Consider the following 19,260-nt stretch of genomic DNA (forward strand, 5'->3'; position numbering starts at 1 on the left):
ACATCCAACCAGCTGCTAGAGTTCATTATTTCTGCCAGGGTAACCAGGAAGTGTGCACTTACATGGTGACTCTCCGTGCAAAGGCAGAAGGCAATATGGTTAATGCTAGTATTTTCCCAATTCCAACTAAATTCCATTAACATACTTCGAAAATCTTCAGAAACAAAGATAACTTCCAGCAGTGGAAACAATGTCCCATATCCAGATGGAAATCTCAAACACTGCCTACTCATGACAAGGTCTCTATATGTACTCAGGTGAGCAATGAGACAAATAGTAAATATGTACTGCTATTGGGAACTTAGTAGAAAAATTAACCTAGAAAGAAGGATATCAATTGTTGATGAAATATGAAAATAGAAATCAAGGATAAAGAAACAAAAAAAGAACATCATGTTGTCTTGAAAATATTAGACTGCACCAAAGGTAAAATCATTCCTGAAGTATATTTGTGAGAAGAAAAAAAGGGGAAATTTTAACATGAACTATTTTTGGTTCTTAGTAAAGGAGATAGTCAACTGTTGTTTTAAAAAATGCAGGAGGAAAGGTGGAGCACACAGAAATAAAAAAGACCAAACAAGTAGAAAATCAGCCTTTTCCTGCAGAAATGGGACCAGCAATACAGACAACAAACTTGGGAACATGGAAGAAACAAATAAGCAGATAAAATAAAAAGAGAAGCTATAATATTATTTTATTTTATACACTATAACATACTATATTTTAACCCATCTGCAGCCAAGCCCTTGTCTTGAAAAATCAAACTTAACAAGATTTAAAAAGAGAGATGAGAAGTTAAAATGATTAACTTTCTAGGAAAAAGAAGGCTGAGTACAGGTTGAAGTGATTTTGAACACATCCTAAAGCATATCCTCTTAAATCTCTGCCACACAGCCTTGCAAGGACAGTACTGATGTGGTCAAAGGAGTGAATCTGAATAGAAAATGTGCTCTACTTAAAACTGCAAAAACATGATTACAATAAGATCCAGGTAAATGAAATAAATTAATCTACCAAAAATGCCTGTTCTGTTACCAGCAATCCTCTCATCTCTCATCCTGGTTTTTCAGCAGGACTGCTCCAACTCGCATCCCAGAAATCCTACTGAGTTGACTGGAAATAACAGGAGTCAGATTACGCAAATGATCAAGAGCCTCTGCTTTCCTGCAAGATGCACAGCAGGATGAAGCAGAAGACATCACTCAAGACCTGGCAAGTCAACCAACAGTCGGCAAGAGATCTGCTAAGAATTTCCAGTAGAAGAAGGAAGACAAACCTCCAGAGCCACAGACAGCAGTGCGATTCAAAGTCCTGCAAGCTACAGTAAAAGTCAATAGAGTCTTTTCCAAGATAAGGTCCTATCTCAATGAACCTTTGTCCACAAAAGATAATCAAAATGATGATGATGATGATTATTATTATTATTTTTGTCTTTTTCGTGACGGGCACTCAGCCAGTGAGTGCACCAGCCATTCCTATATAGGATCCGAACCCGCGGCAGGAGCGTCTCCACGCTCCCAGCGCCGCACTCTCCCGAGTGCGCCACGGGCTCGGCCCCAAAATGATTATTTTTGAGTATACATACAAGTAGGTTTATTATGGTGAGTATTTTATTTTTAGAACATCTTTTCTAAATCAACCAAGGAAGGCATTTGTTTAAAAACATGGTCTGGCATTTTCAAACTGGAACAAACAGTTTAAACTGTCTAAATTAAGCATATTTACCAGGCAGCAGGAGTCTGAGAATTCTCTAGAGCCCTTGGTCCCTCAGAACTGGAGGCAGAGAAAACTCACGCACAGTGAGGCTGACCAAAGAGCTATTTAACTGGCTTTTTAAAATGGAGATATAATGTTACTTAGAAATACAAATATTGGTTATAGTTTAAATCATCCCCAGTTTAGCTGAGCACACATGAGGATATACATATGTATTTGCACACATGTAAGCTTAAACATGTACACTCAAATATGAATAGAAGACTGCAATGAAACCAAAGTGTAATCAGAGGTGCTCTTAGGGTAGGATGACAAGTTGACTGAAAGAACCAATACTTTGCAATTAGAATGATCATGACATAGGATCAATTAAAAAAAGAGATAAAAATAATGAAATGAAGGACTCTACATATGGACTTAGGAAGGGAAAAGATCTCTAAAATTCAATCTTAAGAAACTCAAACCGTTAGCAATACTTAGCAGTCAGTGATTAAGAGAATCCTAACACAATTCTTGCTGCTGATTATTTAATAATTACTAACATGGCTATAGATAGGATGTTTAAATGCTTTATCATATTCTCTTGATGTCATTATCTGATGATGTCCAAGAATGAATTTATAAGGATAAGGCAACATGACAGAATAAAAAAATCATGGGTTATCCGGTTCAGAATTCCTGTCTCTATACCTCTTGGGCTTAGCTCCAGTTTTTTCCACCTGTAAAACAGAGCTAATACTACGTATCATGATGGATTGTCATGAGGATTAGATGAAATTGTGTGTATAATAATTTAAATGGCTCCTTGTAGGAGCTCATAACATAGTAGCTATGCTGGAAGTAGTACAAGCCATTACCTGGAGAAAAGGATGATTCTTTTTACACATATGCAATTTGTGACATTAAAAATAATCACACATGTAAGACCTTAATTTCTTAAGAACATAATTTTATATAAATCACAATTATTCATTAATCTAAATTTTTCATACATTGGTCAATGGATTTTAAAAGTCGATAATAAAAAAATTAAACATCTTAAAGACTAAATAATAAAAAGAACTTTCCACATACAAGGGGTATTCAAAAAGTTCATGGTAAGATTAGTATTATTTTTTAATTCTATTTTTCCACAAACTTTTTGAAGTACTCTTGTATGTATATTACAAAATGATAAATTGTTAAAGCTAGAAAGACACTCGGATATATGATCTATCACTCTAAAACCCTGTCTTACTGAAAAAAAATTCAGGTGAGTCTTTAACTTGCACCTAGATACACACTTATTTAGGGAGTGGATACAGGACCTTTAAGTCAGCTCCCCTGGTACCTAAAGAGAATTTTTCTCCCACTTACACATGAACATGAATGGAACATAGCCACCTAAGTAATATTTAGTATACAATTTTCAATCAGTAAAGATTTTGACTTAATGGAATTATAATTAGAGCAAGGGCCTCAATTTAAGGAAAAAGAGCCATGATCAAACTACATGTAGGAACTTGAATTAGTCATTTTCCTTCCATTCCAGCTATCTTACTTTTCCCACCGACTGGTCTCCAGCACCCAGTCAAGTATGTGAAAAGCAGATCAATACAGCCATTTGTTAAACTTATCTAGTCGAAAACTTCCTTTGGGAGAATTAAGATCAAAACACAGCCCACAAAGGAAAACATGATATGGGAGGGAAATTCATATAAAACTCAAGTGATCACATTTAATAAAAGTACAAACCCCAGCACTCTGGGGAGGAAGTGATGCAGCATCAGCCAAGGAAAGTCTACAAATAGGACCAGTGGTCGGGGATGTCTTCACCAAAGTGGCATTTTTGCCAACAAGACTCTTGGCAGTCCTTAAGGGGCTAAGCTAGTATGATTTACCAAATATGGTGGGGAATGTGAAAACATCGCTGATATTAGCCTTTATTTTTGAGGCTAACATAACGCAGTCCACAGGCTTGCCATCAGAGCCTGCAGCCATTAAGTGATAACTGAAGCAGTGGAATGCAAATAATCCATTGGTTCACATTAGTGTCATGCTCATTTGTAAATGTTCCCAGTCCCCTTCTGGCCCTTAGGGTACCTCACTTGCTTTTTGGGGGCGTAATCCATGAACAGTATATAACAAAAAAAGAGTTAAATTATGAACACACCAGTTGGCAATGATTTACTCATTTAAAAAGTGTGTTAAGCTATGGTGCCCTGAGCTGCTTGACCTTGTAGCTGATCACTTCTAAACTGCATGGATAGAAGTCATTTATCTCCTGCAGTGGCCCACAATTTATCTATTTAAGCCACAAAGTTCTATCATTTATCTATAAGCTCCCTACTCAGTGTTAAATTTTGAAATGCTGATTTAACTACAGAGGAGGAAACTACATTGAAACCAGTGAAAAATGAAAGTAGAACCCTGATAAAACAGGGTTATTTAAGCAATCTGGCACCTCTCCTCTGAGAAGTTAAAAGAATGTTTCAAATAATTTATGGGCTTAAGGGGACAAAGCCCTTGTTATTAAGAAATAGGGTCAGAAGGCTCAGAGCACTTGACCCAGAGACACCATATTGGACTTCTGATTCTGGAAAAGAGTAAAACTCTGTAATTTATTAGAAAAGACTGCATGGAAATTAATTTACAGCCTAGTTATCTCCATGCTACAGAGATAAATATAATTATTTCTCATTTTGAAGTTGAAAAAGAAAAGCTATCTTAGAATAAGTGTATTCTCCCACTCACTCTCTGGTTCTGCTTGTTTATCTTCATCATATATCAAATTAATGTGTCCGCAAATCCAAGTAGAGAAGTCAAGTATTTAAACTTAACGCCACTTTCTCATACCAAGGACAAGCAGGAAAAATGGAGGGATACATCTAAACTGACACTGACACTGCCTGGAAACTACAAAGGCAAAGGGACAAAGCCGTGTTTTCACGTGTTTTTGTGTTGAAAGACTGTTCTAGTTTATAAGGGTCACCATGGAAAGTGATGGGGCAATTGTTCCCTGGCCTCTGAGGCTCCCTAGGTGTCCAAGGGCAGAGAGCCCACCTTGTCAGCCCATGGGGATGCCTGTGTCCCCCGTGACGTTTTCCATCCGTTCTGTCCTCCTATGTTACCATCTACCAGGAGACACTGCTTCTCTGTTGTTCTGAAGAGTGAGGTTCACAGACTTGTTTAAACCACTACATCTGCGGGTCAGCCTAGGGCCCCGCAACACTGTCTAGCTGCAGGCAGCAAAGCCAGTTTCACCCTTTCCTCTTGTTCCACATCCCAAAACAAAGGAGACTTCTGAACCCACTGGACTGCACTGACACAGACTGAGAGTGGTTCCCATGCTGCTCTGATTACTGCTGACTGCAGGATGCAAAGGGCAGGGAAAAACAAAGCAACTGAGCTGGCAATCACAGCTCACTATTCAAACTGAATGTTCTGTAATTTATAAAAAATTTCCTACTTGGTCATTTGTCTAAGAAAAGAAGAAAAGTTATGATATACCTCCTCCCCTCCTCCCAAAAGGTAAAAGCAATGCCAAGAATGTCCCCTAAAAATATAACATTAATTTCCAACTTCAAGAACTTATAGCACATTGCCATCAAGTGCACTCTCCGTCAGAAATCCATTAGGGTACATACTTCTAGAACCTATCAAATCATTCTTTCTCAGTTGTGTAATTCTGTTGGAATTTTACTGTAACAAGCCCTAAAATATTAATGGAAAAATGATAATGACCAGAAATGGCACAGATTTTATTCTACAATAAATCAAATAACTTCATCACGTATCAGAGATAGAAAGGTAAACATAAATTAGAGACCCTGTTGTTGTGAAGACAAGTAGACTTTACATTATTAAGCCATTTCATTTACAGAGGCCTATAGATCGGATAGATACTTCATACACAGCATCCTGAATAAGAAAATGTACTCTTAAGATTATTCGTTAGTCTATCTTACTCTGATCTAGGAGTTTGACAGTGAACGATGATCACCTTAATTACTTCATTTTAGTTAATAACCCTTTTTTTAAAAACCAAAACCAAAAAAATGAAAAAACGAAAAATAAAAACAATGTTTATTTTATTATATTTATCAGCACCCGTAACTGAGAGAAAAAAAACTAAAGTTTCCATGTCAGAGGTAATACTGTCTGGCTACTGTAATAAGAGATCAGATTTGACTCTTTTAGCAAATGGTAAACTTTATCACAGCAGCTTTAGGTTTTAATTTGAATAAATGGTCAAACCAGTACAGCTCATTCTTATCAGTTAACTCTCACTAAAAACTGGCAAAATTTTTTCCTTTTTTTTTTTGTCCTTAGCACGTTTACTCTGAGTAGCAGCAAATTATTAGGCAAACTCACTATGTGTCAGGCTCTGTACTTACACACATTTTCACATTTACTCATCTGAACAACCACACGAGGTAACTACCTTTATCACAGCCATTTCACAGATGAGAAAACAAAGGCGTAGAGAGGGTAAGCAACTTGTTCCGGACTGGAACCCATGAGATTCTATTCCAGGGCCTTGTCCTTTACCAATTATTTAGCAGCTACATTATTCAACAATACCTTTTCAATAATCCTAACAAAAACTGTGCAAGTAGATATTATTACAACCATTTTAGAGATGAGAAAACATTCTTGGAGAGGTTTACAAAATGGTGCCAAAGCTTGTAAGAGGCAGTGCTGGACTCTGAGCTCATCGTACCACGGGGCATCTCGCAGGGAAGAAACCCAAGTATCAGAAAGGCCACAGATCTGGAAACATGTTTTAAAAAATTACAAATTATCAATGTCTGTAGGTATATTTTTCATTGAGTTAAAAAAAAATTTTTTTTTTACACTGCAGTTTTTGCCTATCTCCAAAATGGGAAGAAGGGGCTGTGCAGGCAGGGGTGGGGTACTAAATGGCTATAATACCTGGATCCAGAGTTTATTTTATTGTGAATTTTCTTCTGCTCTGCTTCACTATTGATCATCCTCTCTACTGGTGCCTTTCCCTCTGCCTCTAAAGCTTAGGATTTGCCCTTTCTAAACAATGTAATTACATCATCAACAACAAAACCTTCCTTCAACCCTCAGCAATTTCTTCTTTTTCCACCCAAACTTCTTGAAAGACTAGTCAATACTACCTTCCTTGAGCCTTCCCTCATTCTGCAGGCACTCATTATAACTTTGTGTCTGGCTTTCACCTTCATTGTACTTAAGTGAAAAACTGCCACCTCCCAACACCAAAGTCAGTGGCATGTTTGGTCATTCCACAGCATGTCCTTTGGTTACTGCCTCCTCTATGCACCTGCCTCTCCACTTCACTTCCACTATTCTGTGCCACCTGGTTCCCTCCTTATCTCTTAGACCGTTCTTCATCTGACTTCTTCCTGGTCCTTAAAGAAAGAGCTGTGTTCTCAGGTTCTGCCTTCAGACAGTCACTATTCCCCTTGTTTGTCTCCCTGGACACCTGATTCACTTCCACGGCTTCACCTACTCCTTCATGCAAGGAGCATCACATGTTTCCCTCTGGCCCAGACCTCCCTCCCAAGTTTCAGACATCCTCTAGACTTAATACTTGCATGAACTCTTGGTTTCTTAAGATTAATATTTTCATTACTTTTTAAAAAACATCATTGATATATAATTAAGATACAATAAAAGTCACCCATTTGGAGTGTACAATTCAATGGATTTCAGTAGTCACAGAGTTGTACAAACAACACCGCAAGCTAAGTTCAGAACATTTCATCACCCTGAAAAGAAACACTGTACCCACTAGCAGTCATTCTCCATCCCTGGGCCTCAGCCCACAGTCTCTGTGGATTTCTCTGTTCTTGACATTTCATATAAATGGAATCATACTTGTTGCCTTTCAAGGCTACCTTTCACTTAGCATAATGTTTTCAAGTTCATCCATGTTGTAGCATGAATCAGTACTTCTTTTTATGGTTGAATGATATGCCATAGTATGGACTGACCACATTTTGTTTACCTATTCATCAGCTGGTGGACATTATTCCACCAAAAGTTCCACTTTGGGGCTATTGTGAGTAATGTTGCTAGAAACAGGGATGGGGTACTAAATGGCTATAATACCTGGATCCAGAGTTTATTTTATTGTGAATTTCCTGTGCACGTTTTTGTGTGGACATGTATTTTCATTTCTCTTGGTATGTACCTATGTGGAACATTTTGATAAACTGCCAAAATGTTTTACAAAGTCACTGAGCCATTTTACAGTTTCAATACATAAGAGTTCCACGTTCTCACCAGTATTTGTTATGGTCTGCCTTTTTGATTATAGCCATTCCAGTGGGCATAGTAGTATTTCCCTGTGGTTTTGATATGCATTTCTTTAATGACTAATGATGTTGCACATCTTTTCATGTACTTATTAATCATCTGAATATCTTCTTTGAAAAAATGTCTATTCAATACTTTGCCTATTTTTAATTGTCTTTTTATAATCGAATTGTAAGTATTCTTTATATATTCTGGATACTAGTCCCTTATCATACATATGATTTGCAAATGTTTTCACTTTTTTGCTGGTGTCCTATGAGGCCCAAGATTTTAGCTTTGATGAAGTCCAATTTATCTATTTTTCTTTTGTTACTTGTGTTTAGGTGTCATATCTAAGAAGTCTTGGCCTAATTAAAGGTCAGACTTTCTCTTGTGTTTTCTGCTAAGAGTGATAGTCTTAGCACTTACATTTAGGGCTATGGTCCATTTTGAGTTCATTGTGAGTTAAATTTTATGTATGGTATAAGGTTCTTTCCCTATTGATTTGTCTTGGTACCTGTATTGAAAACCAATCAATCATTAATGTATGGGCTAATAATTTTAAAATCAAACCTTACTTTCCCAAAGCCAGCTCCTCACTTTTTTTTTTCTTATGGTATTGCCATCTATTCTCCTGGTATAATACACAAAGTCATCTCTGATTCTTTCCTTTCCTTTGTCTCCCATGCACAAGCACTCATTAAACTATGTTGTTTCCACTTCTAGAATTTGCTTTCATTTATCCTTCCCAGTGTCAATGCCATTGTACTAAATCAAAGCCTCACTACTGTTGTCTTCAGGAGAACTGAGAAATAAATCGATATCTCACCTGGCACAAATGCAAGCTATCATACCTCTAATGGTCAAGGCAGAGGAGCCTAATGGACCGGGATGTGAAATAAACTGGTGCTGTGAATGGCTGTGTTAAGAGCAAGGGTCCACTCATATTCTTAGCCTAATCCCTGAACTTCTAGAATAGGTTGTGCTAATTTGGAAAAATGTTAGGGACAGTCCTGGAGGATTAGAAAACTTTCAAGTTATTTCAGAGAAACTGTCAACTTAGTACAAATATTTGATGTATTGATTTAGCAGGAGAGGCTGATTTTTAAAACTTGGTTACCTTTTCCTTATTGTTGGGTCAGGATGAGGATGAATGGACAGGACAGGACAGCAGTTCTCAAAGTGCGGCAGCGAGAGCAGCAGCCTCAGCAATGCCAGGGAACTTGTGAAAAATGCACATTCTTGGGACCCACCCAGACCTACTAAATGGAACATTCTGAGGGTAATGGCCAAAATCAGTGTTTTAACAACACTTCCGGGCAATTCCTATGCACACAGGCAGTTTGAGAACCACCCGGCTAGGATAACAGATGAAGATGCGGAGCCCAAGCAATGGCATCAGCCGAAGTTACACGAAATCGTCAACACCTCTTCTAGATGCTGAAACGGCCAGTGAAGCCAGAGAACTGTGAACATTCAGTAGCTATGCCTTAACGATACGGCTGCACAATTAACTGTTATCACAGGTTAACTTCTGAAGGTATGAGACTTTTGAAATTGTTCAAAATTTAGTGTTCTCTGAAGAAAAAACTATTAACAGTAAACTTGCTTATTTTGATATCACAAACTCAATATAACAGAAGCAACATAGCAGAGATATAAGTAGCACCTGTTATTAAAGTATGCTCATATTTAAACATGACATTTCCTTTCTCTTGGGAGAATGAAGTATACACCCAAAGAGAAAAGCAATTACACACAACCTTTACCTAGAAATATGCCCTCCGCAGACTTGATGTCAATCAGCTGTGGGAATCTAGAATCTGCCTGCGTGCATTTTAATGACATATCTTTCACCAAAGCCCACACAAATCCATTTTTAATTAACCCTTTAACATCACATATGAACTACTTTAAAATGGCTTTTGGATCTAAGAGACACACTCAAATTTAGCAGGGTGGCTTAAGTTCAATGGCGTTGGTAGAAGGGAAGTGTTGTTATTTTTTTTGCTCCAGCCGAGTAAGCGCAGCAGGCGATGTCCTGGCCTGCCTGGATTAGACATGGCCCTCACTCACAGCGGCACACAGTCTCCCTTTCCCATGGCCACTCCCAGATAAGACCCTGCGATTCTGCACTAAAAGCTCCTCTTGGCCACTGCTGTCTGGGCCCCTCCAGCTGTGTGTGCAGAGCTCCACCCTAGCCCTCTGTTTATAGCAGTCCCGCAGTTAAACCAGGGCCAGGAGAAAAGTCCCAAGGAGGGGACAAAGGCGCAGGACTCCAGTGTCAGCTCCCCACCCACCTCCTCCCACCCCGCCTCCGTGAGAAGGCAGGGGCCCGATGGGATGAGCAAGGAGGGTCGGGAGAGGATTTCTTATCTCCTCTCTCCATGCTTCCCAGCCCCAACCTTCTCCATCCTCGTTCCCATTCTCAGTTGCCATTTTGGGCTTTCTTCGCAAATTGAACCCTGTTTTCCAAAATGGCCAGTGAAGTTTTTGCCATGCTGAAATCATTTCCAGGGCTAAATCGGGAAACCTGAGGCAGCCGAGCAGCCCTGCAGCTGGCTGGAATGTGGCCTGCAATAAAAGGCAGCGTGAATAAGGTGTATTGAAGCTAAATTGGATTCGTGTGAAGGACCGTTTATTCAGAGGGGGTGGAGGTGGAGGGAGAGGAATTAATGAACATAAGAAATTAAATTAGCTCAACCAAGCCTTTAAAGAATACACTGAAAAATGCTTGACCTTCCATGACCCTTTGTACAAAAGGAGACCTTTGGCTTCATTCCTCACCCAGGGAACCCCTGGCAGGAGGCGCTTCTGCGTCAGGAAAGACCCAGCCTGGCTTCTTACTGCAGTGCAAGGATGGAGGGCAGCTGAGAGACAAGCAGTCACTCGAACTGATGACCATATTTAATTAACTAATCACAGAAAACCTGACACAAAAATAAATATATCTCTTCATCTTAGCTATCACAGTTTTCTTCAAAGAAATGAAATCATGACCTATCATGTTCTTGAAAAATTACTGATCAATTTATAAGCCTAATGCCTAAACTGATTGCAATAATATTTTACTCACAGTTCTAATCTGATCTTACTGCCACTCTGAGAAATGCCAAAGGGAATTCCACTGGAGGAAGGATGGCATAGTTACAAGCAGAAGGGTTTTTATATCAGAGGCATAATTAATATTTTATAGTACGGGTGTTTATATTATATTTTATATTAGGTACTTATAGGTATTAAACAGAATAGTATTAATATAGGTTGTCCTATTAAAATCATGTGGTTGTGGAAAATTTTCCCTTCCTTAAGTAATCATCTAATTTTAATAATAAAACATTCAATAATATTAAGACATTAATAGAACAGGAATGAATAATGATATTAAATACCTATAATACTGCTTAGTGCTTTCTTTACAGATTCAAAGTGGTAACACTCATTTGTCTCATTTTCCCCTAAATTTTTCTTATTACATAGAAAGTAAGATGTTACACCTATTGCTTTATTTCCACAATCAGATATCCAGTAAGACAATAAACATATATCAAATACCACAGGCTATTTTGCCAAAAGCATTAGAGAGAAACAGTATAGGAATGAAAAAAATCATATTTTTAAAAAATAATGTTTTATACAAAAAACTGTGAGCTCCACAGAGTTTGGCGGTAAACAGTTCTCTTAAATATGCCCCCAGTGCCTACTGATATTGGGCTCACAGCAATAGGCATTCAGTAAACGTGTTGGTTGAGGTATGGGATTTTACTTTATTTACTACCAATTAAAAATCTTACTAAGAAAAAAAAAAAATCACACCCCCTCAAAGTAAATTCCAAATAAAAGATGCTCTTTTCTCCCCATTAGGCTCTATAATTTATTAACAAGTTTGATCTCTTCTGGAATTAATTTATATTCATTCCCATTTGAACATGGCATACTTCAAACCTGTTCAAAGGTCAGGAAGATTCAAGGAGTCCTCACACCACATTGTTGTGGCATAGCACCTGGAGTAATTTTATTCCACGGGCTGTGAGTCTGGGGAATGCCTGCTGGTGGTGCCTCATCTACCTGTCACTGTTTTCAGTGATTGCCCTGCTAAGCCTGCCTTCCATCTGCCATAAGCATGCGACTTGACTCAAAACATTAGGGTCTCCTGGAAAAATGGACTGTTTCTCCACAGCACTGTTTTTCATTTTTTAAAACTTTGTGTTAGGGCCGACCCCGTGGCGCACTTGGGAGAGTGCGGCGCTGGGAGCGCAGCAGTGCTCCCACCGCGGGTTCGGATCCTATATAAGGATGGCCGGTGCACTCGTGGTGCGGCCGGTCACAAAAAGACAAAAAAAAAAAAAAAAAAAAAAAAAAAAACTTTGTGTTAATTGTCATTTTTCTCTGTGCAAAATGAGCCTTGATAAGATTAACAAAACATTCCCAGGACCATCATGTGTAGTAGGTCAGCCTAAAAAGAGACTTCGGATCCATACTGTCCACTATGGTAACCACTGACCACATATGACCAGTTAAGTGTACATTAAACTAACACACTTCGAGTGCTCAATAGCCATGTGCAGCCAGTGGCTACTGTACTGAACAGTGCTGATACAGAACATTTCTATCACTGTGGAGTTTTCTACTGGGCAGCAGTGCTTTAAATAATTATTCCTTTCACCTTCTCCTATATAAATTCTAGTTAACATAGAGTAGAAATAAATAACAAAATGAACTCACATGCCAATTATCTAGTGTCTGTCTGAAGCCAGTGCCGTGGCCCATTGGTTCTTGCACACAGTTCTTGGTTTACTCTCCACTGGCTCCTCTCTGTGTTTCTCATCAGAACCACCAGATGCAGAGACTGATACAGAGCTGACCGAAGCTTAAAACTTAAGGGGAGGCAAAATCTGCCACTAGTGTTTTCTGCCACTCGTTTCTCTCTTCATCCGTTCTTCTACTCAACTTACTTACTGAGCCACAGTGCAGGGACCGAGGACACAAAGCTGAGTAATTCATGTTTCCTGACCTCAAGGAGCACAATCTAACGAGGGATATGGAAAATTAAAGTGACGGTCGGAGAGGAATGTCCTAGGAGCCACAAAAAAGGCACAAGCAGAGCTGGGGAAGCAGGGAACTTGACTTGGAGGCAGATTCCCCATGGGATGGAAGCTAAGCCAGAGTTTTCCAAACTTGGCACTGCCGACATTTGGGGCTGAACTGGAGGATGTTTCGCAGCATCCCTGACCTTGACCCACTAGATGTCTATGCCCTCTCCCTCCCCCCGTTGTGCCAACTCAAAACACCTCCAGATGTTATCAAATGTGCCCTGGGAGCAAAATTCCTCCCTTGAGAGAAGCACTGAACTAAGGCCTTTGGGACATATTCATTTACTCTTAACACTAGTCCACGTCTCCCCCAACTGTCACTGCCTCAGAAATAGTGCCACCATCCAACCAGCCGAAGCAAACGAAACCTGACAGACAATTCCGCGTATCCCTCATTCCCATATTCAATCCCTCTTCAAGTCTCCCCAGTTTTACCTGCAAATACTTCAGTGAGCCTGCTCCTCTCCTCATCTCTGCTACCGCCATCGGCCAGCTCCACCACAGCAGCGCGGGCGAGCTTCTCTGCTGGCCGTCCTGGTTCCACGTGTGCCGCTCTCACCCGCAGTCCCCATGGAAGTAAGTGTGATCTTCACAGCACAGATCAAATGACCGCACCCTGCTTAACATCAAGTGGTTTCTGTTTGCTAGGTCTGGGTTCAGCTATAAGAGCAGGAAACCTGAAAAAACTCAGGCTTACACAACGCAGAAGTTTACACTCCCACGTAAAAGATACCATTAAAGGAACGTGGTGGGAAAGAGAAGGAGCAGCCCAGAGAAGCAGGAGATTAGGACCAAGAAAACTGAATTTGAGAGAATCACTTCAACGATTCTGGACGTGATTCTCACTCTCACTGAAATTACCCACGTTTTTGTCTTCGCCTTACCTCGAGCCACCATAAGCCTTTCCCACGAGCTGCAATGGGTTTCTGCTATCTCCTCAAATGAGCTACACGCAATTCCTGGAAGATCTCGACTCGGACAGAGCTGCGATCCAGAGGCCAGAGCAGGCTGCCCAAGGACACGCTCATTCCCACAGGTGCTCGCCACACTGGGTCACTGTCCGTCTGCTTCCCCACAGACCTTCCCTCAGAGCGGGCTCCCTCGCCACTGTGAGGACACCTCGCAATCCATGTGAATGGCACAGCACACAGTGTGGGGCAGAACCTCACGAGAGTTGATGAATTTCTGTTAAGGCACTATCTGTTAACAAAAACATGCAGGTGTGCCTTCTGCCAGGATTGTTTGTGTCTTAATTCAACACCATAAATCTGAAGTATGTAACTAGATTGCCTCTGGGGTGAGTTTTGGATAACAGAATTAGCCTGGGTGTCACCTTAGCCAAGGCCACAGGGGTGCCAGATAAAAGCAGGGTGCCAGTTAAATTTGAATTTCAGATCGGTAGTGAATAAATTTTTAGTATAAATATTCTCATGCAGTATTTTGGACACTCACTAAAAATTATTCATTGTTTAACTGAATTTCAGATTTAACTGAGCATCCTATATTTTTGTTTGCTAAATCTGGTAACCCTACCATGACGGGACTACCATTTCACATACACTTCAGGCCAGTTGTGATCAGTTAGCATCAACAGAGGATTAAGGATACAAGAGGTCACACACATTCACTCATCAAACTTTACTGAAGATCAACTGGCAAGCACAAAACCTGGTAGGCACTACAGAGGCACAGAGATAACTCAGCCATGACCCTTGCACTCTAGGACAAAGCCTAGCAGGGGTGAAGCAGGCAGCAGAAAAGACCACCACAGTATAAAGCAGGACAGGGTGCTGGTAATGTGCTGTGCAAGCTTGGAAGAGGAAAATCCCTTCTGTCCATGGGATCAAGATGTTCTCATGGACAAGCCATGCTGGAAAGCGAAGTCAGGGCGGGCCACGCAGAATGAGGACTATCAGCCAAGGAGGAGTTTGGGCTTCACCACACAGACCAGGGAGCCAGCCCTGAGTAGGGGGGTTTGCATCAAGCAGTTTCTGAACCATCACTGGGACTGCTGAAATCCCAACCTGACAAAGCTAGCCGACCTAACCCCGCCTTCCAAGTCTGATATACCCCAGATGTCTATGCTCCCATTTCTCCACTGAAAATCTTGGGTCACTTGGTCACAAATCATAGACATGCCATTTGAACATGCATCCCATGAAAGTGAGCAGGGAGGGTGTTCCCAAAATCTTAGGGCAAGAGCATCCTGGGTCCTAAGGAGAGAGAAGGCAGACAAGGGCCCAGCTGCAGACTGTAAGGAAAAGAACCCGTGCTCTGAAACCTTTTTCAGCATACCATATCAGAGAATTTGGGACACATAAATATCTACAAAGGGGAAAAAATTCTTCTGGGGTGAACCATTATGAAAGGGACTAGGGTTTGAGAGAAACTCCGGATGATATTTTTTTAATCAACGTTGACTAGGACTAGTATTGGAAACCCTTCAAGGTCCATTACTGTAATGCATTAAAACAACATGGTCACTAAACAGTTCTGTCTGTAGAACAGATGACACCACATATTGAATAAAAATTTTAAGCTAGTTTTAGTAGTATTCTTTTAAATGTTTTTGCATTTAAAATGTCCATGAAAATAATCCAGAGAAAAAATGCAAATATACTTTTTGCATATACTTTCTACCCCTCCTTTTATAACTTGCCTATATACTACTAAAATATGAAAAATTTGAAAACTTTCTCCTACAAATTCAAGTACCAAAAGTCAAAAAGAAACTAATAAATTGTTTTCATAGCTTAACTTTTAAATTGAGTTTGAATTTGTTTGGCTCTAGAGAAAGTATTTCTGTCCCATCTAGTGTACATTAAAAAGGTATTATAAGGAATTAACATAAACAATGCATGCAAAGAGTTGACTTTTGAAAACATGATGTATAGAAGAAAGGTGATTGTATTAGTCCATTTTCTGTCACTTATAACTGAATACTTGAAACTGGGTAATCTATAAAGAAATTTACTTTTTACAGTTCTAGGGCTGGAAAGTCCAAGGTCCAAGGGGCACATCTGGTGAGGGCCCTTTTCTTGGTGGGGACTCTCTGTAGAGTCCCAGGGTGGTACAGGGCATCACATGGTGACAGGGCAAAAGCATGTGTTAATGTGCTCACTTGCTCTTCTTACAAAGCCACCAGTGCCCCTCCCATAATAACTCACTCATCCATTAACCCATCAATCCATTAATCCATGAACGGATTCATCCATTCACGAGGGCACAGCCTTCACAATCCAATCACTTCCCAAAGGCCCTACCTCTCAACACTACCACAGTGGGGATCAGCGTCCACAGGAGCTTTGGAGGGGACAAACATTCACAGCACAGCAGTGATTTAGTGAAGAAATCTTCTCTGATTTGACCACTTTATGTTTAGAATTATCACAAAAATTGTATGCATTTCATATAATATATGACATACGACTTCAATGTGCTTAACTTCAGGCATGCTTATCCATATTAAAAGTTTACGGTTTTACAGGTATGATAAAATGTTAAAAATGCCTAAAAACACAGCAATAGACTCAAAGGGTAACTATAAACTATTCAGAATACAATGAAGAAAAACGTGCTCTAATTGTTAAAAAAAAGAAAAGTAAAACGAAATACCAGTATTTTAGTATTAAAAAATGGAAGTCTTAGAAAAAATGAACTTTTCACATATCAACATGAATGAAAAACTGTTTGAACCATGTACAATGTATCTGTGTTACTGAATAAATTACTTTTTATAAAGGGAGTAAGTGTAAACTTGTGGATTTCCAATTTTTAACTATTGTGATTTATCCAAATCATGCATCTAAAAATAATTATATACAACCAAACCTAGACTGTTTACTGTATAATTTGTACATATAAACAAAACATAAAGTTTCCCAAAAATTCCAACTAAAAACTACTCTGTTGTCATAGTTTTGCATTTTTTTTTTTTTTTTTTTTTTTTTACCGGTAAGGAGATCGTAACCCTGGGCTTGGTGTAGTCCGCACGACGCTCAGCCAGTGAGCGCACCGGCCATCCCTACATAGGATCTGAAGCCACGGCCTCGGCTTCACCGCACTCTACCGAGTGAGCCACGGGGCTGGCCCACAGTTTTGCATTTTTAATGCTTGTCTTCTGATGAGAATTAAAGAAATACAAGTCTTCAGAAATTTAATGGGAAGTGTCTTATGGTTGCTGGAATGAGGCTGCCTTCCTAGCCTTATCATTGTTTTTAAGTGAGAATTCAGATGAATTTTTGCTGCAGGACAAAGATGGCAAATGTTACAAAAATTCAAACAAAAAGCAGATTGCTAGAAGATGGTACAACTTGGGGAGAGAAAGTTTCCGGAGAACAGCTGAGTTTCACCTGCAGCTTTAAATCACCCCCACATGCAGAGGAGACGAGGGTGTCTGTCTGGCTCTAGAACCTGGGCCCAGAGCCACTCTACGGGTGAAAAGCGCAGGTGAGGGACAGGCTCACAGGCCACTAAGTCTGTAATTACTGAAGTGGGATGCCTTCTGTCAAGGACAGTATTGCAAGACAAGTTTGGTAAGCAATTCCTAGGGCATGATGCTTTCTTTTCTTAGGCAACTAGATGTTTTTACATCAAAATGGGGTGCTTTAAATTTCATGAAAGTCTGACACATCATATGAGGCACAGAGAGAGGCAAGGGATGTGGGCTTTGAAAGTGTGTATAAATCAAAAGAGTATCGCTTTATGTTTTTACTGTACTGAGAGAGCTCACCATTTCAAAGCACCCTGCTGTGAGTCCTTTTGTAAAATGAACTTGGACTCCCTAAAACATCTAGTTTCAAAGTACATATTTCTATAAATCACATGGTTGCATAGTTTCTTCCCCACCACCTGGGACACATTTCCAAATACATATATACAAAGAATTCACATACCCTAAAAAGAAAGACCCTTTAGGGTTTTAATGCGAAAGTGCATAGATAGTGCTGTCAGAGGACAATGCCACACTTCTTCATGAGAGTGCTCTCGACCAGTCCAACAGTGAATGATCCCTAGAGAGCCTTCATCACAGAGAACCTCCTGGCACCTGAGGATATGTGATGTCTCCACAGGCTGGATTCAGCCATGGCCACCCACCATGCCGGACACCTATTGTGCCTCCTGCTGCCTCTTTTGCTCACGTGTGTCACTGGGCATCAGACCCTGCCCCACAAGAAACCACCAGGCCTTTCCCCTTGCTTTGGTCTACAACAAAACTTACTAAAGAAACTTTCTAAGTTACATTATTTGGGGCTTTAAAAATTAGAATTGCAAGACACTTTAGAAAACACCTAGTTCGCTCCACTTTAAGATGAGAAAACTCATGCTCATGGGCGTGAATGGTTTTTGTTCCCAAAGTTGCTTCACTAAACAGAGACAAAGTCAAGATTAAACCCTTATCTTCTAACTCCTAGCTAAGGCCTCCTTTGCATCCCCCCAAAGGCTGATGCCTTCTGGAAGACCTCATTTCAAGGCCTTCGGAAGCCTTCCTCAATGCTCGGCTGTACCAATGCCATCAATTTCCATTCCCCTAGATGCTAAGCTACTAAAAGGAAAAATAATTTTTCACAGGGTGGATCCCCAGCACGTGTTTGGTGAATGAAAAGACGAGCGAATGAATGACTACTGCCTGATGGCTCCTGCAGCAGAGTATGTGCACATCAGCATAAAGTCTCTTCACTCCCACGGAAGCACCACTCTGCCCCGTGACTGCTTTGGGCAGGTGAAGTCTACTGGGGGACGAGAGTCTGTGATAGCCAGGAGGCACGCTCACCCAGCAACTCTGCAGAAGAGATCACTTGCAAGATAGATGGGGGTTGGGTGCGGGCCATTCCATTGAGGAATTCCTGAAGGAACTTAGGGTGCCAGGAATGCCCTAGGTGAGTGCACCTCAGTCTTGGACTTTTGTTGGGGTTCTGTTGCCTATCCCTGAAAGACATGTAGAGAGCATCAGCACTACTGCTAAACCTTACTTCCAGACACCCTTCCTCCAGGCTCCAGATGTCTCCCTCAGACCTGGAAACAGCCTTCTTGAGAGCAGTCAGGGTAGTAGGTGAGAAAACATGCGCCGCGCAACTGAGAGCCCAGCACCAGTGACGGTTCAGCACATGCCATGCGATCACAGTCAGCCTGTTCACTCTCTACGGTCCAACCTCCTTTTTTATGAAACAGGCAGAATAACTGT

The 19,260-nt window shown here is 40.4% G+C and overlaps 1 protein-coding gene across 1 annotated transcript in view; it reads right to left on the reverse strand.

Annotated features, from left to right (window-relative positions):
- Positions 1-19,260, reverse strand: part of GMDS (GDP-mannose 4,6-dehydratase) — a 595,298-nt gene that overhangs the window by 245,991 nt on the left and 330,047 nt on the right. The gene's annotated exons all lie outside the window — the stretch shown is intronic.

Source organism: Cynocephalus volans, chromosome 5 (genome assembly GCF_027409185.1).
Source record: "Cynocephalus volans isolate mCynVol1 chromosome 5, mCynVol1.pri, whole genome shotgun sequence".
NCBI classification, from domain to species: domain Eukaryota; kingdom Metazoa; phylum Chordata; class Mammalia; order Dermoptera; family Cynocephalidae; genus Cynocephalus; species Cynocephalus volans.